Source organism: Topomyia yanbarensis, chromosome 3 (genome assembly GCF_030247195.1).
Source record: "Topomyia yanbarensis strain Yona2022 chromosome 3, ASM3024719v1, whole genome shotgun sequence".
Lineage (NCBI taxonomy): Eukaryota > Metazoa > Arthropoda > Insecta > Diptera > Culicidae > Topomyia > Topomyia yanbarensis.
This window is the reverse complement of record NC_080672.1, coordinates 180,000,766-180,025,065: the sequence shown is the minus strand read 5'-3', so window position 1 is coordinate 180,025,065 and position 24,300 is coordinate 180,000,766. Positions and strand designations below refer to the sequence as shown.

The following is a 24,300-nucleotide window of genomic DNA, read 5'->3' as shown; positions in this document are numbered from 1 at the left end:
ATATATATATATATATATATATATATATATATATATTAGTAAATAAGAAAAATGTAAACATTACTGTAACTATACCAGTCTACATCGATTGACGAAATAAATAAATAAATAGATATCTAAACCAGGTGCGCTACTGTCGTCATGTTTTTTTGTGGCTGAGTGCGACAGAATTGAAAGCGGTTATTCCTCTACCCAGACAAACTAGTCCGGAACCGATTCGGACTTCCAGCATGAATTCCAGCTTAAATGCGTCAACCGATAGAGTCGGAATCGGTTGTTTTCTTTGAGCTAGATTCCATGCTGAATCCATCCAGGATTTCGAACCGGTTCCGGAATCGATTTGACGGATAGTAGGGATAGGTTGGTGTGGCGGCGCTAGTGTTTTTCGTATATTAATTCAAATATTTACACACGTTTTTTAAATATTTTTGTTCGATCATGGATGTCTGTTCTCTGTGTTTATAATAAAAACATGTCTGGAGACATGAAATCCATATTACTTACCAGGTTTGAAACCAAAATATTTGTTTCTCCCTATTTTTTCATCTGCCAAAACTGTAAAAATGCAAATATGGCAAAAATTAAAGAACGATAAACAAAACAGAACCGGTGAGGCGAATCTGCCTGCCATAACTGAAAGGAAAAGGAGTATAACTGAATTCTGGCAGCGCTATTTTGATAATTTTGACAGCTGCCAGAATCCTGACGGATTTTTGCTGGCTGACCCCGGTCAGCGTGGCAAGCAGAAAGTTAGCAAAAGTTAAGCAAAGCGAAATTGATGCTGGTTTAGTTTCTGCGAGCATTTTGCGCGATTTGTGCGAGAATTCTGGCAACGAATTTGCTCAAATTCAACAACGGTTTCTGACAGAAGCGGTTAAACCAACTGATGCTGCTCACTTTTATCCAGAATCCAACCAGAAATGTACAGCCAAGATCTCTGCACGCTTCCTGCCACATCTTTGTCAGATGTTTTGCTCGATTCGTGCTAAATTCTACCAGGTAGGAATTGCCAAGATCTTTGCACAGGTTATGTCCGAGTTATGCCAGGGTTTAGCTTGGTTCCTGTCAAAATTTGCCAGAACACGCGAGCGAAACCGAGTTCGCCCTAGCTCAACTAACCCGACAGGATACGCGTAGAAATATGACAGGGCTGCCAAACCAAGACTTACAGAAATCTAGCAGAGCGGTCTCTGCAAGAAAATTTGCTTACTGGGTTTTCTTCAAAGCGGGACCCAGTTAAACTCATTTCGGAACCGTTTCGGATTTCTGAATCCCAGTTACCCGGTTAAACCATTCGGAATTTGATTCGGAATCCTGAATGGAGTCAGTATGGATTCCAAATCAAATGCAACAACCGATTCTGAGTCGGAATCGGTTGTTGCATTTGATTTGGAATCCATAATGATTCCATTCAGGAATCCGAACCGGTTCCGGAATGAGTTTAATTGGGTGAACTCATTCCGGAACCGGTTCGGATTTCCTAATGGAGTCATTATGGATTCCAAATCAAATGCAACAACCGATTCCGACTCAGAATCGGTTATTGAATTTGATTTAGAATCCATACTGACTCCATTCAGGATTCCGAATCAAATTCCGAATGGTTTGACCGGGGTGGAGTCAGTATGGATTCCTTGCAAGGGGCGTGACACTTCCAATAAATTATAAAAAATTATAAAATTATAATCACAGAGAACAGACGTCCATCTTCTGCATTCAACTTGTGTAAAATCTCTAACGGTTTCGGAGATAGTTGGGATATCCAAACTAGAAAAACTCTAGTAAGAGAACTGCGGAGAGAAAAACTGCATTTTTGGCAACGTATGCCCCAGCCTTGTATGGCAACATATCCAATGTTATAAGGATAGGCAACGTTCGATTGGATTCGTTTTTTGACAGCTAAACGCGAATCCAATCGATCCAAAATGGAGTCTCCGCAGTTCTCTTTCTAGAGTTTTTCTAATCCAAACCAGGTGCGCTACTGTTGTCATATTTTTTTGTGGCTGAGTTCGACAGAATTGACAGCGGTTATTCCTCTACCCAGTCAAACTAGTCCGGAACCGGTTCAGACTTCCAGCATGAATGCCAGCTCAAACGCATCAACCGATAGAGTCGGAATCGGTGGTTTTCTTTGAGCAAGATTCCATACTGAATCCATTCAGGATTTCGAACCGGTTCCGGAATGGATTTGACGGATAGTTGGGATAGATTGGTGTGGCGGCGCTAGTGTTTATCGTATATTAATTCAAATGTTTACACACGTTTTTTAAATATTTTTGTTCGATCATGGACGTCTGTTCTCTGTGGTATTAGTACAAGACAAAATAAGATTGTCGCTGGTAAGATTTTCGTTTTTAGATGCAACTATAATATATGAGTCGACTATCAACAGCGTATTATTTCTGGCATTTTTTATCAAAAAAAATCACACTGCGGATGACTGAGCAGTGTATATTATGTATTTACAATCATAACATTTGGGCTATGTCGTCCCTTTCGATTAAAATATATGTACTCATTCTCGGGCGGCTGCAAAATCATGATATGTGTACCATCGATACATCCAATCACTAGAAGTAAATTTAGAAATATTAGCTTTTACTTGGATGAAATTCTCTTACCCCCAGGAATATTATATTTTTCCATAAAAAACTGTTGCGTTGTAACACTGAAAGTCAATTTAATCCAACGGTGGCATAGTTTCTCTTCCATTACTTTCAAAACATTGTTCGTTATTTTGCTTACGGTTCTTTGACCCATAGGAGAAACAAAATCCGTTCCAACTTGCCATTGATAAGAAGCACCTCCTGGAAGTTGAAGAGTTGTTGCAAGTTGAAGAATAGGTGGAATATATGTACTCCTCTCTGCTATGCATATCAAGTTCATTCAGTATGTATAAAAAAACATACTTATTGACACGATACCGTTTCAAAAAACTGTGGAACAAGTCAATCAGGGCAAGGAAAATATGAAAAAAAAACATCATACCTACATCGATTTTCTGGCAACCGGAATATTTGTTGTAACTTCCCGGTTAAAACATTCGGAATTTGATTCGGAATCCTGAATAGGGTTGCCACCTCTGGAGAGGCTTTGACCCGGAGATTTTCACTGACCTGGGGGGTGGTGGTTTTTGAGTGGAATAAGACGGAAATTGGAATCAAAGCGATTGCTCGGCATTTTAGAGCACTTTAATCGCTTTTTATTACTACGTTACAGTAAAGCTGTAAATTTTTCACATTTATGAACGATTTTGTTGGTTTAATCTGGTGCAATATTTCACTTCCCCGACTAAGTGCCAGGAACACAAAAGCACCAACTCTCGCTATGGAGGATAAGTCGAACGAACATTGCTCTCCTCCATAACTAACACTAAGCACTATGTGGTGTCGGTTATTCATCACCAGAGGTTACAACAAAAGGGCAAAACTCACCTCCCTGGCCAACAGTTAGGGGTTGCTACAGGAGTAGCAGCAACACGAGAAGAACTCGTTTGATGTTGACCTAGTCAGTTGGATAAATCTGCCATACCTTGGTGCAGCGGGTGATAAACACCACTAACAGTGATGTGATTTGGTAAAATTGCGCCAAAATGACTTTTTTACATCATTTTGAGCGACTTAGTAGGATGCTACATTTCAATTGTAGCATATAGAGAAATATTACTTTCCTTAATTTGTAGTAAATTTGATTTGTTTTTAATATTCATTGCTTTGTGAAAGAAATCAGCAATATTTGGTGAACTCATCTTCGCCACATTGAAACGAAGGTTAGTCGAAAAAAAACTGAACCAGAGTAATAGTTAACTTAGACTTTTTAAATATTTTGTAAAGAATCAATTAATTCCAAAAAAATAAAAATATTATTCTTCCCACCAAACCCGGAGAAATTGATGTGAAACCCGGAGTCCCGGAGATCGCTCCCGAAAACCGGAGTCTCCGGGTCAAACCCGGAGGGGTGGCAACCCTAATCCTGAATGGAGTCACCCACTGAGACGTCCAAAGAATTGTTTCAAAATCGTTCAACACGGGTCCAACGATGGACGTTCGTTGAACGGTTATTTGGACGTTGTCCAAATTGGTCCAACGAACGTCCTTCATTGGACGATTTTGAAACCAACCGTTCTTAGAGGGCAGTATGGACTCCAAATCAAATGCAACAACCGATTCTGAGTCGGAATCGGTTGTTGCATTTGATTTGGAGTCCATAATGATTCCATTCAGAAATCCGAACCGGTTCCGGAATGAGTTTAACTGGGAATTTGAGTGACTTTGATCAAATTACACTGAATCATACTGAATGAAAAATTAAGCAATTTTATCGTGGCAAACGGAGCATCTCAGCGAAAACCATTTCAAACATTATTTCATATGATTTATTCAATGCTAATTAATCATTGAATAACGTGTTTAAATTTATTCAAAGAATTCGAGCCAACGCAGGACTCAGGTTATTTTTAAGCGGATTTTTCTTCGATGAACTCGAATAGAACAGTGACAAAACCATGTCACTGTGACAGAACAATAATAACCATTTACAGTGAAGCACAATGTTATACTATAATACCACAACAAGGGTTGGTTATGTATTGATTTTTATTTTTGTAATGTCATTTAACAAATCATTTTGTTCCACGCATTTAATATGTAATGCCAGGGATGCCAAAGGTACTGGTAAACTACATTTTTTTCGGTATATTTACATTTTCACAAGCCGTACAGCCCGCTATAGCGACGCATCACTACAGCTCTTGCCAGAACGGTAGCCAAACCGAGTACATTTTCCCGTAGAGCAGTAGAATACATTTTTGTTTTGCTGCTGTACTCCGACTGCTCGGTGAGACTGTGGCGTAGTAAAGTTTGTTCTCTCGCTTTGTACACTTTTCTCTGCGTAGTCAAAGGGAGAGGACCGCACACGAAAGCGTTGATGCCGGTCGTGGCGTAAACGAATCGCATTTATTGTCGTCGTTTGTGATTGAAAATATTGAAAAGATTAAAAATATTAAAAGTGTAAAATAAGGAAAGAGAAGCTGTACCGCTCGCGTCTGGTGACTGTACTGGGGGCAGTATTTCTTTGTCACGTTACTGCTTTGCTTACAGGCTGCCGTACAGCGCTGGGCGTCCTGCAATAGCGAACGACAGCAACGTCGAAAGAGAAATGAGAATGTAGGCAGAAAAAATACAGCCGCAGAAAAGGTCTGCTGTAATGCTAATTTGCTGTATCATTGTTTGTTGGAAACTGAAATTAATTGTTACTTGAAATTTTAGTGTAAATTTATTGCAAGAACACTGCTTGAATAACGTTCAACTGCTAAATTGAATTAAAGATAACTTGAAGTTGCTTACTCTATCACAGTTTATGTCTGAAATTCCTTCATCATCTTATAAGTCGGACGATATAAAATGGTTAATGAACTTGACCGAAGGCATCCGTAAATCAAACAAATCAAATCAGATCAAAAAGAGTATAATGAACAGATGGAAGAAAAAGTAAACCAGGTGGATAATACCAAATATAGTCAGGATCTAAAATGTCTTCCTTTTTTCAGGTGGATCTTGTGGAGTTGGAGTATTCTAAAGATTTTTGACGATAGCGTGTTCCATAACTCAGAACGTAATGTAGTGTACCATATTGCAGGATACATTCTTAAGAGTGTCCCGAAACATTATACTGTGTGTGAGGCATGCTTTACAACATGTACTAGTACCACAGACTAACAGACATAACACTATGAGGGAATTCCCTCAAAAAACATCGATTTGACAATTTTCCCAGAACACTAGCTCCACCTTTTATTCACAGTCCCAATCACTCATTTACTGGTGGGTTACCCCTCAGGTTTGGGAACAATTTTTCACTAGTGGTCTATCCCCCATATGCTTGTTTATATGTCAGTGGTGCCATAATTTCAAATGTGGCCACAGTCCCAACTACAAATTTATTTAAAATGACCGTTAAAGTGGGCGAAGCTTTGTTTTCGAGTGTTATGTCTGTTAGTCTGTGCTAGTACGACCCCATTTTCAAAACAATTTACAAAGTATATTATCCTCAAAGATTTTAGTGGGGAATGTAACAGAAGTGGTTTATTTGTTTTTTAACACTCATGAAATCACTTACCATAAATATCTTTGAAGAAGAATGTCATAATATTCGCAATAAGATAATCGAGCGTGTAACGTTCCGTTTGTGAATTTATCAACAATACAAAAAAGGGAAAATAAGCCTGAGAGTCGTTCAATGGCACTGTAGAGGTTCGGCGAATCAATTGAAATATGCATTCATCACGTTCTTGTTAACTTGCTGATTTTTGTAGACAATATAAGAAATCCATATCAACTTTTGAATAGGGCTAATAAGATATGTAAACAAACTTTTGTTTTGCTGATTTCTCTTAATTTGTTATACTTTCAACACAGAAAGCATTTGAAATTGATTATGCCAAGGGTAAATATGTTGATTCATGTGTATTTTTCATGAAATTCAACTCGGCAGCGGAATAATGAGCGAAATAAGTTTGTTTACAAAAATCCCATTAGCTCTTTTGAATAATTAATATTGAAATGAGGAAAGGTAAATATATAAACAAATAGATTTTCACTCCTATTATTAGGCAATCCATGAGACGTTTCTGATCAGCCGATTAATTCTTGTTTACTTCTTCTGACGTTACTCCGAGGGGTGCGACGTCCAACAATATCGTTGATTCTATCCAACATCAAACGAATCGGACTAACGAAAGATGTTTATCGGACGAGTTTTTCTGTTCGCAGGAGTAGACTTGTTGACAGAACCCACCGCTGAATTGTCAAACAAACGTCGTGGTGGATTGCCTAATTGTAATATTTTCCTATCAATAACAATACTCCTCTTGCGAGCACGCATGAGGACATAGCTAAAGAAGTATGTTTGTTTACTTTGCACGATAGGTAGCCGGTGACATGTACATTATATAAGTAAACAACGCCTTTGGTAAACACCAAAGGCGTTGTTTACACTGTAAATAATTTACACTTTATTTTGAAGAGATTTGACACATAAGATTTAAGTTTCAAGCCATACTGAGAATTCAAGAACTTTCCATTTAACTCTCAAATTACACTTCAAAACTAAGTGTGCCACCCTATGACATGATCGAGTGTCATCGCGTTTAAATTTTAAGTGTGAGCGCTATAAATCATAAATGTGTTGTCCATGAGATCCATGTTTATAACAATTGCGGCAACATTAAGTGTCACGTCAATTGAATTTCGAGTGTCAGCGAATTAAATAGTAAATGTTTTGCCCATCACTGCGAATAATGTACACTTATTTACGAAGTTATTTGGCACATAAGATTTAAGTTTCGAACCACATTGAAAACTCAAGAATTTTTCTTTTGTCCTTTAATAAAATAACACTTAAAATTCAAGCGTCCTACGTGATAGAATTATTAACTGTCATTACATATGAATGTTAAGAGTCAGATTATTTAATCATATATGTTTTGCCCATGAAATTCATTATTTTTGACTACTTCGGCAACATCAAGTGTGAAAACACTTAGAGACAAGTTGATTTTTCACAACATTGATTTGGGGAAACATGGCGGCAAAAAATATGCAGAAATTAATATTTAAATCGAGGTTTGCATAGCGTATTCAGAATGTTTTGCATGGTAAGTAAATTTATAAAAAATGATTGCATGATTGATAAATAATGTTGTGCTTGCAGGTAATTTAATTGACGGACTTCATATAAACAGGACCAAAGAAGAGACGCGTTACGGGTAAACCATTTTTATTTCTTTTAATATTTAGGAATAACACACTAACTTATTTGTTCTTTCTTTTAAGAGAATATATTTAGTGATGAATCAAGTTGTATTTTTTAAATTCAAATAAAATATTTTATTGAACTAAAAACTTTTATGTTATGTACATACAAATGTTCTCCCCATTTGAAAATTAACATTTTTGCACATGTCTTTTATAAGGAATAATATGATATTTAAGTTGATGCAAACTTAAATTGTATATGGATTACATTTAAAACCCATTTCTCAGACACTTAATTAGAATACTCCATGCATATGAAACCTAAGTGTGGCTGCTAAGAAGTGCGTTATCAATTGTTTGACACAAAGTTTAAGTGTTAAGTCAGTTGCGGCAAAATTAAGTGTAAAACACTTAAGTTCAATGTGCGGATTATTTACAGTGTACTTATATAAAGGCTCGCACAGAATCCCAGTAAAGTTCAGCCGGAAATGAACTGGAATTCTGGCTGGTTCCAGTTCGTATTCCGGCTCCAGTGCAACAACCGATTCTAACTAGAATCGGTTGTGTCACTGGAGCCGGAATACGAACTGGAACCAGCCAGAATCCCGGTTCATTTCCGGCTGAGCGTAACTGGGATGAAGCCAAATCTACACCGAGCAAAATTTACATTGAATTTCCATAAAAACGTCTTATGACTTTCTGACATAAGGATTTTAAATGGATTTTATAAATCTGTCTTATGATTTGGCGGGGAAATTTTCCAAATCCATCGCTTATTATTTTCATAAGACAGTCTTATGAAATTTATGAAAATGTCCGAATGAACGCCATAGGTGCCCATTTATGAAAATTGCTGACATTTATAAGTAGAAAACATAGTAGAAATAACGATTTCCATAGAACAGTCTTATGAAATTCATCACAATGTTCGAATGAATGCCATAAGTTTTTTATTTATGGATATTATTGTGCATTTATATAGAAAAAGAACATGGCTGACATTTTTCGAGCATTTTTAGTAGACAAAAAATCAACAGTAAAAATCAACCTTGAGAGGATATTAGGTTTTACACCAACCGACATAACCCCACAAAATGAGCCGGATGAACTTCGTTTAACAATTCTCGGTGGTTTGTTTACATGGGAATTACGTGAGTTTGAATGTAACAGATGGGCACTAGAGTGCCCAGAAAAATAACGAATTTTTGAAAACTCAATCGGCCCACCCCTGAGTCGATTCCTAGTCCCACCAGGAGTACTTGCTCCAAATTTGAAGCAAATCGGACAAGTCTAGCTACCGGACCAACGTGCCTGAAGTTTATATGGGATTTTTCGACAATTTACTTGGAGAAAGCCCACTAACTCGTATTTTCGCCACTAGGTGGCACTATATGCATCGTATTATCATTGAAAGTGAAAATAAGAAAGATAATTTAATCGCCTACAAATTTGTTGAAGACTGCTAGTCAATCCAGCTTTGGTAAAAGAAGTTATTAAACTTTTAACGAAGTGATGTCTGAATCAGTTTTGTATGGGGCCTAGCAGTGTATGATTGTGGATCAGTACTTGATTCGCACGAACAAAACATTTTTGTGAAATAATAGTTAGGTTTAGGTCAATAGTATGTTCGGAAGATTTATAGTAAGTAATACGAGTCATGTGTTGGTTAGAAAATTTTGGTTCCACATTTTACCGCATAGAGGGCGCCAACACTAACTTTTTAACGGAAAGAGATAGAGATTAGGTGTCTTCCACAAAGTTGTAGAGCAAGCATTTTTAAATAAGTCTTCCGAACATCTCGATATTCTATCTCACTCCTATGAAAAGTTATTGTCGGCGCCCTCTATGCGGTTACATGTGGAACTAAAATTTTCTAACCAAAACATAACTCGTATTATGTACTACAATTCTTGTGAATATACTATTCAGCTAAATGTAACCATTATCTCACAAAAATGTATAGTTGGTGGTAATTGAGTACCAATCCACAACTATGCGCTGCTAGGCCCCATGCCAAACTGACTCAGACATCACTTCGTTAAAAGTTTAATAACTTCTTTTACCAAAGCCGGATTGACTAACAGTCTTTGACAAAGTTGTAGGCAATTAAATTATCTTTCTTATTTTCCCTTTCAGTGATAATACGATGCATATAGTGCCACCTAGCGGCGAAAATGCGAGTTAGTGGGCTTTCTCCATGTAAATTGTCGAAAAATCCCATACAAACTTCAGGCACGTTGGTCCGGTAGCTAGACTTGTCCGATTTGCTTCAAATTTGGAGCAAGTACTTCTGGTGGAACTAGGAATCGACTCAGGCATGGGCCTATAGGGGTCATTTTTTCCTGTCACTCAAATGGGCACCCGTTGGATTCCAACGCACGCAACTGACAAAGTAAACAAATAACTGAGAATTGTCAAAAATGAACGCCATTCCTCATGAGTTCATTCGTGTGGTCATCTTGTAGAACTCAATTCGAGACAAATTAACCGCCAAGTGTAGATCCCTTCAGAAGATTGAAGAGAAAACTCTCATTAAATATTAAAATTTGTACATAATGAGCAACGCTTCGTCAATATTTCTTGGGAAACTGGGCTTAGACAACTGGGAAACTGGACTTGACAACTAAATGATAATGATTATTACTTCTCAAATGATTTTGATAATTATAAAATACGCGTCAGACACTAATTATATGCACAACTTATTTCATTTCAAATAATCGGATATCTTCTGTAAAAATCATAACCATGTAAACAGATTTAATGCTCACAGTAATTTATTCAATAACATAAAAACAATTTAGAATTTTGTTGCAATTTGACTGAAAATCTCACTTCTTTTGTTTCAAACAGCGGTAATCAAAAAGTGCTGAAACTATTAACTCCTGGTTGGCCGTCCAGGCCAGTACTGAATTCATAAGAAATAATTATGAACTTTTAACAAAAGTGATGTTTATGAAAAACAAAATACAATTTTATAGAATCAATAACAGATCTCATATGGGTTTCACGAGAAAAACTTATGAAATTCTTAAAGTCATATATTGGAGCGAAGTTATAAGACTGTTTTATGAAATACATTATTTGTACGTCTATGGAGTGCATGAATAAAGATAAATGAATTCATAAGCCTGCCTATGACATTCTAATGTGGTTTTTGTTTGAAGCGAAACTGAGTCAGTTTCTAACCCCAACTGCTGTCAAAATGTATGAACTGACAGCGGTTGGGGTTAGAACCTGACTCAGTTTCAGGTTCAAGCGAAATCGCCATAAAGCCACTGAGAACTGACATACAAGTAAACTTTTCAACTCGTGTAAGAAAAATAACTGTCGCTTTGAAATGACAACAGCAAGTAGACACTTGCCACTGGTCGGCGCTTCGATCTCTAGCCGTACATTACTGGCTGGATTCTGGATAAAACCCACTGAGACGTCCAAAAATATGTTTCAAAATCGTTCAACACGGGTCCAACGATGGACGTTCGTTGAACGGTTTTTTGGACGTTGTCCAAATTGGTCCAACGAACGTCCTTCATTGGACGATTTTGAAACCAACCGTTCTTAGAGGGAAGTGAGCAGCATTCCCTCTAAGAACGGTTGGTTTCAAAATCGTCCAATGAAGGACGTTCGTGGGACCAATTTGGACAACGTCCGAATAACCGTTCAACGAACGTCCATCGATGGACCCGTGTTGAACGATTTTGAAACAATTTTTTGGATGTCTCAGTGGGTTGGTTGGTTTAACCGCTTCTGTCAGAAACGGTTGTTGCATTTGAGCGAATTCGTTGCCAGAATTCTCGCGCAAAATGCTCGCAGAAACTCTGCCAGCATCAATTTCGCTTTGCTCAACTTTTGCTAACTTCCTGCTTGCCAGGCTGACCGGGCTATCGTGCAAAGTAAACAAACATACTTCTTTAGCTATGTCCTCATGCGTGCTCGCAAGAGGAGTATTGTTATTGATAGGAAAATATTACAATAATAGGAGTGAAAATCTATTTGTTTATATATTTACCTTTCCTCATTTCAATATTAATTATTCAAAAGGGCTAATGAGATTTTTGTAAACAAACTTATTTCGCTCATTATTCTGCTGTCGAGTTAAATTTCATGAAAAATACACATGAATCAACATATTTACCCTTGGCATAATCAATTTCAAATGCTTTCTGTGTTGAAAGTATAACAAATTAAGAGAAATCAGCAAAACAAAAGTTTGTTTACATATCTTATTGGCCCTATTCAAAAGTTGATATGGATTTCTTATATTGTCTACAAAAATCAGCAAGTTAACAAGAACGTGATGAATGCATATTTCAATTATTTCGCCGAACCTCTACAGTGCCATTGAACGACTCTCAGGCTTATTTTCCCTTTTTTGTATTGTTGATAAATTCACAAACGGAACGTTATACGCTCGATTATCTTATTGCGAATATTATGACATTCTTCTTCAAAGATATTTATGGTAAGTGATTTCATGAGTGTTAAAAAACAAATAAAGCACTTCTGTTACATTCCCCACTAAAATATCTTTGAGGATAATATACTTTGTAAATTGTTTTGAAAATGGGGTCGTACTAGTACATGTTGTAAAGCATGCCTCACAAACAGTATAATGTTTCGGGACACTCTTAAGACTGTATCCTGCAATATGGTACACTACATTACGTTCTGAGTTATCGAACACCCTCCGCTAGCGAATGACGGATCTCAATAGTGGCATGTCTGTAATAATATACGTACATGGAACTATTGAGAACCAGAGCTACAGGTCCAAAGCCCTGGTAAAGGAGGATGGTTGTGATGATCTGGGCCGAGGTCACCACGTAAAGCAAGGTAGGTCATAACCCCAATTCCAAGGCGTGAAGCGACCCGTGCCGAGGGATGAGTGATCGAGGGGGTGAAAAAGATGCTCGATCGTTAACGGAGCCTGTGGGGTACCTGGGCAACCCCCACAGTAAGCGTCTCTTACCACGCTAATGCGGAGCTCTGGCGTGACGGACATTTTTTCTCGCGCTACTCGTGAGATTCGATATGGAGAACAAAAATAAAAATAGTAAACAAACGGAGGTGCCAAACCCCTTCGCTAGAGGCGGTTTGGCGAGGTCTCCCCCCCGTGGGGAGAGTAGTGGAGCGATGAGTGCTGCATCTGAAAGCACCAGTAACCCCCCCAGCAGCGGTAGGAAATAGCCCTACCAACGCACCGGACGGGCCATCATCGGCGATGCGCAAAGTGGTGGAGCAGCTCGATGCAATAATCGAGTACACTAGCGCAAAGCAAAATATAAGCAAGGAGTTAAAACAGAGTCTCCTGGAACTCCGAAAAACTGTTCGTGTCGCAAGACAGAAACAGCAGGCTTATGCTAAGAGGGTGGAATGTCGGGAGAAGTCCGACAGAGAAACCCAGACAGTGGCCTCCATGAAGGAGGGAAAAGAGAAGGTCGATACGGGCACTCAGACAGTGCCCTTCACCTTCTATGGAGCAGCCACGTCTCTTGAAGCGGCGGCCGAGTTCCCCTCGAAGGGAAAAAGCAAGGGCAAGGGCAATCGCAAGACGGCGTCGAATGCGAAGCGCCCTAGGAAGTCGCCAGGCGAGGGTGCAAAAAGCGACACCACACGGCGTGCAACCGTTAAGGTCAAACGCCGTTTGGGCGAGGTAAGCGAAGGCGAGAGTGACCTCGCTGAGCAGAGCGTTGGTACCAGCAACCCGGCGCGACCGGGGCAGGGGGGGGCAAACCCCTGGACGCTGGTCACCAAGAAGAAGCTGGCACCGACACCGGAGGTACCGCGGCCCGCGAAGAAGGCCAAGGACAGAGGCGAGGCCTTGTGGTTGAAAACCGACAAGGACAAATATACCGATGTCCTAAAGTCGATGAAGGCGGCCGAAAGCCTTTCGGCCCTTGGGCAAGATGTGCGTAGCGTGAGACGCACCAACACGGGAGAAATACTTCTGGTGCTGAAGCGAGGCGCACAATCTAGTGCGGTATACAAGGCCTTGGCCCAAGAGGTCCTTGGTGAGGGCGCCCAAGTCAGGTCGCTAGGGGCGGAAATGACTCTCCAGTGCAAGCATCTGGACGAGTTCACGACCGCAGAAGATGTCGTCGCAGCCGTTAAGGAACAATGCGGCGTCACAATCGAGCGGGCCTCTGTGCGATTTAGAGATGGACCCTCTGGCACCCAAGTAGCCTACCTCAGGCTACTGAAGGCGGATGCCAAAAAGGTAACCGAGAAAGGGAAGCTGAAGATCGGCTGGTCGGTATGCCCTATTAGTATACCCCAGCCGCCTTCAGTGGATAGGTGCTATCGGTGCCTTGAGTCCGGCCACAAAGCATACGAGTGCAAAGGCATAGATAGGAGCAAACTATGTCGTCGCTGCGGCGAGGAGGGACATAAAGAGCGGGGGTGCACTAAGGCACACAAGTGCCTTATCTGCACCGCTAAGAAGCAAGCCCATAAACATGCTATGGGCGGACCTTCGTGTCCCTTCGGTGAGTTAAATAAGAAGAAGCCGTGAACGTCACACAGCTCAATCTTAACCATTGTGCAGCAGCCCAACAGCTGATGTGGCAGTCGGTCTCGGAGTCGAGGACAGATGTCGCCCTCTTATCAGACCCGTACCGCATCCCTGCCGGCAACGGCAATTGGGTGTCGGGCGGGTCTGGAATGGTGGCAATCTGTACAACGGGACGGTTCCCGGTTCAAGAGGTAATATACCCCTCCGCCGAGGATGTGGCGATTGCCAAGATCAATGGTGTGTTCTATTGCAGCTGCTACGCCCCACCAAGGTGGCCAATAGAACAGTTCAACCAGATGATCGACAGGCTCTCGTCGGACCTAGTGGGCCGGAAACCGGTAGTCATAGCGGGAGACTTTAACGCTTGGGCAGTGGAGTGGGGCAGCCGCTGTACAAATAGCAGGGGTCAAGCGCTAATGGAGGCGCTTGCGAAACTCGACACTGTGCTAGCTAATAATGGCTCCGCTAGTACATTCCGTGGAAACGGAGTGGAGGCGTGGATTGACCTAACATTTGCCAGCCCGAGTCTGGCTCCAGGCATGGAATGGAGGGTAGACGAAGGCTACACCCATAGTGATCATTTAGCAATCCGCTTTAAGATCAACTATGGTGTGCAGCATCCGAGGGCGGGAGATCCCTGTCAGGTACACGGGTGGAAGTCCAATCACTTCGACAGCGAAGCTTTCACCGCGGCCCTGGGACTGGAGGCCAACACCGACAGTCTAAGCGGGGATGCGCTGGTAGCTGTTCTATCACGCGCGTGCGACGCCACTATGCCGAGAAAAACACTGCCAAGAAACGGTAGATGCCCGGTATACTGGTGGAGTGCCGAGATTGCAGCTCTACGGTCAGCCTGCCTCAGAGCTAGACGTAGGATGCAAAGAGCTCGCACCGAGGATGCAAGAGTTCTCTTGCCGTGAAGTGTTTCGAGCTGCGAAATTGGCCCTTAACAAGGCTATTAAAAGCAGCAAGAGAGCGTGTTTCGACAACCTGTGTGAGAGTGCCAACGCGAATCCGTGGGGTGACGCCTACCGGATTGTGATGGCCAAGACCAAAGGGGGCTCCTCACCCCCAGAACGGTCTCCGGACCGGTTGGCAACGATTATCGAAGTACTCTTCCCGTCTCGAGCCACAAGCCCCTGGCCACCTGCACTACGAGACAGTGCGGGCACGGCCGAAATGGTGGCTCCGGTGACGAATGAAGAACTACTCGCAGTGGCTAAATCCCTAGCAATGAACAAAGCTCCAGGGCCGGATGGAGTTCCAAACAACGCTCTCAAGGCAGCGATCATAGCGAACACGAACATGTTCAGGCTAGCTATGCAGAGATGCCTTGACGAGTGCCGTTTCCCCGATAGATGGAAAAGGCAGAAATTGGTGCTGTTGCCGAAGCCCGGGAAGCCGCCAGGCGACCCATCGGCGTACAGACCAATCTGTCTGATCGACACGACTGGCAAACTGCTTGAGAGGATCATCCTCAACAGGCTAACCCCGTACGCGGAAGGTACGGACGGTCTGTCAAGCAACCAGTTTGGCTTTCGGAAGGGTAAGTCCACAGTGGACGCGCTCAACTCAGTGATAAATACTGCCGAGATAGCGATCCAACGGAAAAGGCGAGGTATTCGATACTGTGCGTTAGTGACACTTGACGTGAAGAACGCATTCAACAGCGCAAGCTGGGATGCCATCGCGCTCTCGTTACACCGGCTTAGCCTACCGGTGTGTCTGTACCGGATCCTGGAAAGTTACTTCCAAAACCGCGTACTGCTATACGAGACCGACGCCAGTCAGAAAAGGGTTCCGATTACCGCCGGAGTTCCGCAGGGCTCGATCCTAGGCCCGGTGCTATGGAACCTCATGTATGACGGGGTTCTGAGACTGAAGTTCCCTCCTGGGGTCAAGATCGTCGGCTTTGCTGACGACGTAACCTTAGAGGTCTACGGGGAGTCAATTCCTGAGGTAGAACTAACCGCAGAACACGCGATTAGCACGGTGGAGGAATGGAGGAGCGCGAGAGGCCTGGAGCTCGCTCATCATAAGACGGAGGTAGTTATCGTCAACAACCGCAAGTCGGCACAACATGCAGTTATCCATGTGGGAGAAGTCGCGATCACTTTGCAGCGAAGTCTGAAGTCTCTCGGAGTCATTATAGACGACAAGCTGACCTTCGGCAGCCATGTCGACTATACGTGCAAGAGAGCGTCGACTGCTGTTGCGGCTCTATCGAGAATGATGTCCAACAGCTCAAAGGTGTGCGCCAGTAGACGTAGGTTACTGGCAGGCGTTGCCGTATCTATCCTCAGGTACGGCGGCCCGTCATGGTCAAGAGCACTGAGGGTAACCAGTTACCTACAGAAACTGGAGAGCACCTACCGCGTGATGTGCCTCAGAGTGATATCTGCCTACCGCACGGTATCACACGATGCATCCTGCGTGATAGCGAGCATGATGCCAGTCGGGCTGGTCATTCGGGAAGATGAGGAGTGCTTTGAGCTACGTGGAAATAGGAGAGCCCGCGAGCGCACCAGGGTGACCTCGGTCGCCAGATGGCAGCGTGAGTGGGGCAGCTCCTCGAAAGGTAGGTGGACCCACCGGCTGATACCTAGCATATCGAGCTGGGTGGGAAGACCCCATGGGGAAGTTCACTTCCACCTGACACAATTCCTGTCAGGCCATGGCTGTTTCCGACAGTACCTCCACAGGTTCGGGCACGCGGAGGTCCCAGTCTGCCCGGACTGCCCAGGTGTAGATGAAACTGCCGAACACATACTGTTCGTATGTCATCGGTTCGACGTCGAAAGAAGAGCAATGCTTGACGTCTGTGGCTGGGACACAACCCCTGATACCCTTATTCAGCGGATGTGTCAATCGGTGTAGAAGTGGAACGCAGTCTCGGCTGCTACCATCCAGATTGCCAGTAGGCTACAGGTAATCTGGCGAACCGAGCAACAGACGACGGGCACGGCTAACTAGTGATTGGTTAGCTGGAGCGAAAAATGCCAAGCGCAAAAAAGGGAGTGAATGGTCTGTTCATGCCGAGGCAGGTTTGGCGCAGCGAATGGCAACCGCGTAAGGGGTAAACCCAGCCACCCCGAAGCAAGACAGAAGAGTGAGTGTATAGGCGTATAAGTGGACTGCCTCATGCCAAGACGGGAGGGTCGTAGCGTAGTATGTTGGAACTTAGCTATCGATGCCTCATGGCGTGGCAGAGGAGTGAAAGGGTGAGCATCCAAGTCAGTCTCACACGGCATGTTAAGGGTGAGCACACAAGTCAGCCTCGTATGGTATGTCAGAAGTGGGGCCTAAGAAAAATGTCCCACATGGGATGCCAGGGGGAGTGACAAAGGTACAATAGAGTGGCACGATTGAGAGTGAATCAGGTGATAGGGTGAGCACCCAAGTCAGCCTCACATAGTATGGGTGGGGCGAGCACAAAAGTAAGCCTAGCAAGGAATGAGTAAGGTGAGCACACAAGTCAGCCTCGCAAGGAACGAAAAAGGTGAGTGAATCAAAGTGCGATTGAGAGAGCACCCAAGTAAGCCTCATACAGGACGTATGAACGCGTGAGTAAGAGTGAATGAGTACATTTAGTACAGCCATCCCCCCCAGAAGTAATACCGAGAGGTAGTTCCTGGGAGGAATGATGGCGGAGCCCAATGAAGTTTAGTCGGTATTAATGGCTGGTCACCATTCGAGTCCGACACGCCCCCAGTGCACCCCGTGTGGTAGATTGGACCCTACCAATAGCACGTGTACTGGGCTAGGACATAAAGGTCTTCTAAATTGTAAAAAAAAACACGCTATCGTCAAAAATCTTTAGAATACTCCAACTCCACAAGATCCACCTGAAAAAAGGAAGACATTTTAGATCCTGACTATATTTGGTATTATCCACCTGGTTTACTTTTTCTTCCATCTGTTCATTATACTCTTTTTGATCTGATTTGATTTGTTTGATTTACGGATACCTTCGGTTAAGTTCATTAACCATTTTATATCGTCCGACTTATAAGATGATGAAGGAATTTCAGACATGAACTGTGATAAAGTAAGCAACTTCTTTAATTCAATTTAGCAGTTGGACGTTATTCAAGCAGTGTTCTTGCAATAAATTTACACTAAAATTTCAAGTAACAATTAATTTCAGTTTCCAACAAACAATGATACAGCAAATTAGCATTACAGCAAAGACCTTTTCTGCGGCTGTATTTTTTCTGCCTACATTCTCATTTCTCTTTCGACGTTGCTGTCGTTCACTATTGCAGGACGCCCAGCGCTGTACGGCAGTCTGTAAGCAAAGCAGTAACGTGACAAAGAAATACTGCCCCCAGTACAGTCACCAGACGCGAGCGGTACAGCTTCTCTTTCCTTATTTTACACTTTTTAATATTTTATCTATTCAATATTTTCAATCACAAACGACGACAATAAATGCGATTCGTTTACGCCACGACCGGCATCAACGCTTTCGTGTGCGGTCCTCTCCCTTTGACTACGCAGAGAAAAGTGTACAAAGCGAGAGAACAAACTTTACTACGCCACAGTCTCACCGAGCAGTCGGAGTACAGCAGCAAAACAAAAATGTATTCTACTGCTCTACGGGAAAATGTACTCGGTTTTGCTACCGTTCTGGCAAGAGCTGTAGTGATGCGTCGCTGTAGCGGGCTGTACGGCTTGTGAAAATGTAAATATACCGAAAAAATGTAGTTTACCAGTACCTTTGGCATCCCTGGCATTACATGTTAAATGCGTGGAACAAAATGATTTGTTAAATGACATTACAAAAATAAAAATCAATACATAACCAACCCTAACCAGTTAAACTCATTCGGGAACCGGTTCAGATTTCTGAATGGAGTCATTATGGATTCCAAATCAAATGCAACAACCGATTCCGACTCAGAATCGGTTGTTGCATTTGATTTGGAATCCATGCTGACTCCATTCAGGATTCCGAATCAAATTCCGAATGGTTTGACCGGGTAGTTACTGTAAAAGTCTTGTTGTGGTATTATAGTATAACATTGTGCTTCACTGTAAATGGTTATTATTGTTCTGTCACAGTGACATGGTTTTGTTACTGTTCTATTCGAGTTCATCGAAGAAAAATTCGCTTAAAAATAACCTGAGTCCTGCGTTGGCTCGAATTCTTTGAATAAATTTAAACACGTTATTCAATGATTAATTAGCATTGAATAAATCATATGAAATAATGTTTGAAATGGTTTTCGCTGGGATGCTCCGTTTGCCACGATAAAATAGACCTTTCTCGTCAAAAAATTTTATATGATAGGATGCTTCCTTTTTTATCCCCAATTCGTTACTTCCTATTGCCGCGATGATTTGGTACCTCTAACTATTGAAAAAATCAAAAATAGTGCAAGCTGCTCATTTAACCCCATATTCTGAATACCTATCTTGCCTTGTTTCCCCGTATTTTTACACCATTTGGATGAATTTCCTGTGGGGAATACTAAAAGGATGCCAGATCTGCATATATATTAATAAATCTGTAGATTTTGCGTTTTCACTGCAGATCTTTTGCAGATTACAAATATTTAGCAGAACAAAGCTTATGCCAGCCATTTATACACCAGCCGTCAACATTTTTGATCATTTAAATTATATACATACTACATTTCTACGTCGCATTTATTGAAGATTTTTGTAGCAATCTTTTATATTTTTACTGCAGGTTATTGTTTAAATAGACCTGGCATCACTGATGCTGAAATGATTCATTCATATTGAGTTCTACAAGATGACGACACGAATGAACTCAGGGTGAATAAAGTTCATGTTTGACAATTCTCGGTGGTTTGTTTACCTTGTCAGTTGCGTGAGTGCGAGTGCAACGGGTGCTCATCTATTACATTCGAACTCACGTAACTTCCATGTAAACAAACCACCGAGAATTGTCAAACGAAGTTCATCCGGCTCATTTTGTGGGGTTACGTCGGTTGGTGTAAAACCTAATACCTGTCAAAAATATAGAGCATTGTGTGAAAATGTATAACCTCACTTTTCTGACAGTTCGGTGTGCTTGTTTACCTAAGATTTGTTTACACGGACTTTTAAAATTTACATTACTTGAATACTTTCGATGCTCTTTGAAAGAATATCAACTCAAGAGTGATGAGGATTGGAACAATGGTAGCCTGGTTCATACATTGACCAATCGGCGCTGGATGTAAAACCCGGTGGCATATGCTGAATCGAAAGATCAAGCATTGGGTTATAAAACGATTGCTTTCTGGATGATGGATAAGGATTTGTACACATTTGTTTGTTTTTTCTCGTGGGTTAATTCCTAACAAGATGATCCGATTGATTGTTCATTTTTAGGTGGTGAAGTTTACCTGAACTTTATAGGTAACGAATTCGGTGGATGATAAGTTGTTGAAATGATTTTGATCGTTCAATGCCCATATTGAAGAACGTTTCCATTGGTCAGAATGCCTACCAGCGTATGATAGCTGCAAACATGAGGACAACAAGGTTATCGCTTTCGAATGGAACAATAATTTATTATTCGTGTTCAAGTTCCATTACAGTAAAAGTTTCGTTGACTATCGCATTGTCGTTGATTTAGCCGGAAAATGCAAAATAGCGCTCGGCACTGACGACAAGGAGTAAGAAGGATTTGATTGGAGTGATAATAATGCAGAGCATTGTATATTCTGGTAGAATATCAGGGTGGAGAAATTATATGTAAATTTATATTATATCCCGAGTTGCATTAATTTTGGCACCGCAATAAAGCTATCTGCAACTGTTGTCTTGTTCAAATTGGCACGAAATAACTAGGCAGCGAATGATAGATTTCATAGTCAATTTAATTACTTTTTCTGAAGGATAAGTAATTAGTATGTTGTGAATATATGTGTCGCCGGTGCCGTGTGTTATGGTGGTACCGGACGGAACCGTTGGTCAGCAGACCGTCCTTGTCGTACTGGTCATAGATGCGACGTTTTAGCACTTGACATGCTTCGGAGATCTGTCTTAACGCTCTCTACTTAGCGCAGGATACGCGAAACCGCTGCTAGCTTTCGAAAGAAAATTCCTAGCTGCTGCTACTCTATCAGTCTCTCTCTCTCTCGACTGAGGACTACAATTTCGGTCGATTAAATTATGCTATGAAAATTGTACTTCCTGGAATTTCATCTAACGGGATCAAATCATTGTGAGGAATTTCGCTGCGTTCCAATATTGCTTGCCTCTGTAGGTGACGATGTGTGTGGATTCACTTCGGCAGCTAGCTCTTATGTTTTGTGTAATTTTGCTATCTTATTCTGCTGAATAAATCATCTGCCTAAAGCCTCTATGCTATACTACGGTCACTTTAAAGACGCCCTGCTATTTAATCTTGTAGCTCTCGGCAAGTCAGTCCTGGCACTCTTCTCGACTATTCCTGGCACTATACCGCTGACGTCGCACTTATCACGGTGATCAAACTTGGCGAGAGCGGCAGTGGTTTCGTCGGAATTGTTCACGCGACAAGCAGTAAGTACAAGGACTCTGCTACTTATGCCTAAGCCCCTCATTGAAACCTTCGTCCTGCCGGAGTGTTAGCTTCGTCCGATACCGGAGCGTATTGTTGAACCGAAGCAGTCTGCTACTTGCGCTGCTTCCCTGGTATTACATGTTAAATGCGTGGAACAAAATGATTTGTTAAATGACATTACAAAAATAAAAATCAATACATAACCAACCCTAACCAGTTAAACTCATTCGGGAACCGGTTCAGATTTCTGAATGGAGTCATTATGGATTCCAAATCAAATGCAACAACCGATTCCGACTCAGAATCGGTTGTTGTATTTGATTTGGAATCCATGCTGACTCCATTCAGGATTCCGAATCAAATTCCGAATGGTTTGACCGGGTAGTTACTGTAAAAGTCTTGTTGTGGTATTATAGTATAACATTGTGCTTCACTGTAAATGGTTATTATTGTTCTGTCACAGTGACATGGTTTTGTTACTGTTCTATTCGAGTTCATCGAAGAAAAATCCGCTTAAAAATAACCTGAGTCCTGCGTTGGCTCGAATTCTTTGAATAAATTTAAACACGTTATTCAATGATTAATTAGCATTGAATAAATCATATGAAATAATATTTGAAATGGTTTTCGCTGGGATGCTCCGTTTGCCACGATAAAATAGACCTTTCTCGTCAAAAAATTTTATATGATAGGATGCTTCCTTTTTTATCCCCAATTCGTTACTTCCTATTGCCGCGATGATTTGGTACCTCTATCTATTGAAAAAATCAAAAATAGTGCAAGCTGCTCATTTAACCCCATATTCTGAATACCTATCTTGCCTTGTTTCCCCGTATTTTTACACCATTTGGATGAATTTCCTGTGGGGAATACTAAAAGGATGCCAGATCTGCATATATATTAATAAATCTGTAGATTTTGCGTTTTCACTGCAGATCTTTTGCAGATTACAAATATTTAGCAGAACAAAGCTTATGCCAGCCATTTATACACCAGCCTTCAACATTTTTGATCATTTAAATTATATACATACTACATTTCTACGTCGCATTTATTGAAGATTTTTGTAGCAATCTTTTATATTTTTACTGCAGGCTATTGTTTAAATAGACCTGGCATCACTGATGCTGAAATGAATCATTGGGCCCATATTATTGGCTCGAATCAAAACTCGTCGAAATGTCAATTGACGATAGGTTCATCCGGAGTGTTCATTTGTGTTTACATTTTACTAGCGTTGCCAATTTTATTTTGTTTCCAGCACCCAATGTGGCTACGCCACATCGCTTTTGCGCGTGCTGTCCGACATCGCTACCGCTCAGTCGGACTTAAACTAGGGATAGCCCCTATGTTTGAGTAAGCCGGGCAAACGAGTGGGTCACAGGTTCGCTTGCTTCCGACGGCGCTTCGGTTCCTAGGCCTCGGTTATGCGGCTAAGCCGCATCGAAATGGTACCCCTTGAACATTCTAACTTGAATCGGTTGTGTCACAGGAGCTGGAATACGAATTAGAACCAGCCAGCATTCCGGCTGAGTTAAACTGGGAAGTTTAGTAAAATTTAATCTGGAAATAAAATTTTTTTGGCATCGCTCCAGCACTCCGTTGATTTCACCACCTGGGCGCCAAGTTGACGATATGAAATGAACTTTGTTTACTTTCGACAAGTTTTGATTCGAGCCAACAACATCCAGCCGTTCTACAAGATGACGACACGAATGAACTCAGGGTGAATAAAGTTCATGTTTGACAATTCTCGGTGGTTTGTTTACCTTGTCAGTTGCGTGAGTGCGAGTGCAACGGGTGCTCATCTATTACATTCGAACTCACGTAACTTCCATGTAAACAAACCACCGAGAATTGTCAAACGAAGTTCATCCGGCTCATTTTGTGGGGTTACGTCGGTTGGTGTGGCTCGATGTTGTTGGCTCGAATCAAAACTTGTCGAAAGTAAACAAAGTTCATTTCATATCGTCAACCTGGCGCCCAGATGGTGAAATCGTTAGAATTCTACGGGGTGCTGGAACGTTGCCAGAAAATTTTTATTTCCAGGTTAAATTTTACTAAACTTTCCAGTTAAGCTCAGCCGAAATGCTGGCTGGTTCTAATTCATATTCCGGCTCTGGTGACACAACCGATTCTAGTTAGAATGTTCAAGGGGTACAATTTCGATGCGGCTTAGCCGCATAACCGAGGCCTAGGGGGCCCATATTATTGGCTCGAATCAAAACTCGTCGAAATGTCAATTGACGATAGGTTCATCCGGAGTGTTCATTTGTGTTTACCTTTTGCTAGCGTTGCCAATTTTATTTTGTGTCCAGCACCCAATGTGGCTACGCCACATCGCTTTTGCGCGTGCTGTCCGACTTCGCTACCGCTCAGTCGGACTTAAACTAGGGATAGCCCCTATGTTTGAGTAAGCCGGGCAAACGAATGGATCACAGGTTCGCTTGCTTCCGACGGCGGGTCGGTGGCCACCTCGCCCGGGCCTCGGTTATGCGGCTAAGCCGCATCGAAATGGTACCCCTTAA

The 24,300-nt window shown here is 41.9% G+C and overlaps 1 protein-coding gene and 1 long non-coding RNA gene across 2 annotated transcripts in view; one reads left to right on the top strand and one right to left on the bottom strand.

Annotated features, from left to right (window-relative positions):
• Nucleotides 1-24,300, bottom strand: part of LOC131693764 (peroxisomal membrane protein PEX13) — a 52,518-nt gene that overhangs the window by 25,188 nt on the left and 3,030 nt on the right. The window lies entirely within an intron of this gene.
• Nucleotides 20,204-21,585, top strand: LOC131693772 (uncharacterized). Its single transcript, XR_009306321.1, has 2 exons — nucleotides 20,204-20,552; nucleotides 20,614-21,585. It is a non-coding gene; the product is annotated as an uncharacterized LOC131693772 (long non-coding RNA).